Source organism: Oratosquilla oratoria, chromosome 23 (genome assembly GCF_046742065.1).
Source record: "Oratosquilla oratoria isolate Oo_2021 chromosome 23, ASM4674206v1, whole genome shotgun sequence".
NCBI classification, from domain to species: domain Eukaryota; kingdom Metazoa; phylum Arthropoda; class Malacostraca; order Stomatopoda; family Squillidae; genus Oratosquilla; species Oratosquilla oratoria.
The window spans coordinates 6,247,341-6,248,814 of NC_134799.1; positions in this window are offsets into that span (position 1 = coordinate 6,247,341).

A 1,474-nucleotide genomic window follows, 5' to 3' on the forward strand; every position below is an offset into this window, starting at 1 on the left:
TGAGATAAGCTAACGCACTTTTGATTTTTTGTTTAATTTCATATACGTAATATAATTAAATACGCACGACATATTCTTGGTTATTGTAATAATGTAATATAGAGATCATCCTATCTAACCAATTATTACGATGAAAATAAAATGAGAAAAATATGGTATATGTGTTGTTTTTTGCGCAGGGCTTCCTTGAGACATGGAATCTATTTTAAAAGTTACGCAAGGGTAAAAAGGTTGAGAAATGTTGCTCTGGGGAATTACGCTTTCCTTTTCTACCAATAAACAGAAAACAGAAAAGAAAATGCGTGTGTCCATCACCTTATCACGTAACAAAAAAAATCACATTCAAAAGTCAAGGAAACTGACGGCGTCACCAGAGTCGTGCTGTGTCACATTCACTTCGTTGTGGGTTCGAATCTTGCACTCCCAGCAGCGCCTGTGACCTGTCCCTCTCCCCCAACAGTCCCTAAAGCACATAATAGGGTAAATGTGACGGCTTCGGCCGCAGCTACTCGCCTTATAACGTAAACTCTTCATCTTCTTCTTTTAGGTAAAGTGATCATTGCTAGTATCTAAAGCAACCTAATGGACAATTGAACCTTATTCTTAATCCCGTGCCGGCCGCTGTTACTCAGCGCCTCCTGGCGTATGCTCCTCGTTCCTTGAGACAGCCACATGGAACATGTACTGATTAACGCAAAGACTGTCTTCCTCATAATCAAAATTAATCTAGTCTGATGGATGGTGGTTGAACCAAGTACGTGACAGCTGGAGCCGACAGTGAAATATAATTTTGGAATAAAATGAATAATAGGTTTAAAATAAATCAGGAGAACCCTCCACTAATTGAAAATTATAAGTACACACACAGACACATAAACACACACACACGTTTACATACACACATGCCGTACGTACACACACGCGTTTACAATACAGATATACTGTATACACACACACACACACTCACACACAAACACAGATTGGGCATATACAAGTTCTCATCGGGGAGGGCAATTATTGTCGATGAGTCAAACATGAGCTTCAAGACCATGGTCAATCAATCAATCAATCACACACACACACACACACACACACACACACACACACACACACACACACACACACACACACACACACACACACACACACACACACACACACACACACACACCTACCTCGTGGCTCTGTGGTTAGAGTTCCCACCTGCCACTCCTGCGGTCTGTGTTCGACTCCCGCCCAGGGCTGAAATAATTTCAGTATCGCTTCGCTGCGGGGTGTTACTCCAACTCTCGTGGGCGGAGAGTTGGGTGTGTGTGTACGTGTAAGGTCACAGTATTACCCATAGATCGGTCATACGAGCTCTGAGGTCTCATCCGGGAGGTTAATAACTGTCGATCACGAGTCCAACACGTGGTCCAAGACCATGGTGAATCACATACCCACACACTACATTAAATGTCTACCCTTACAAGGT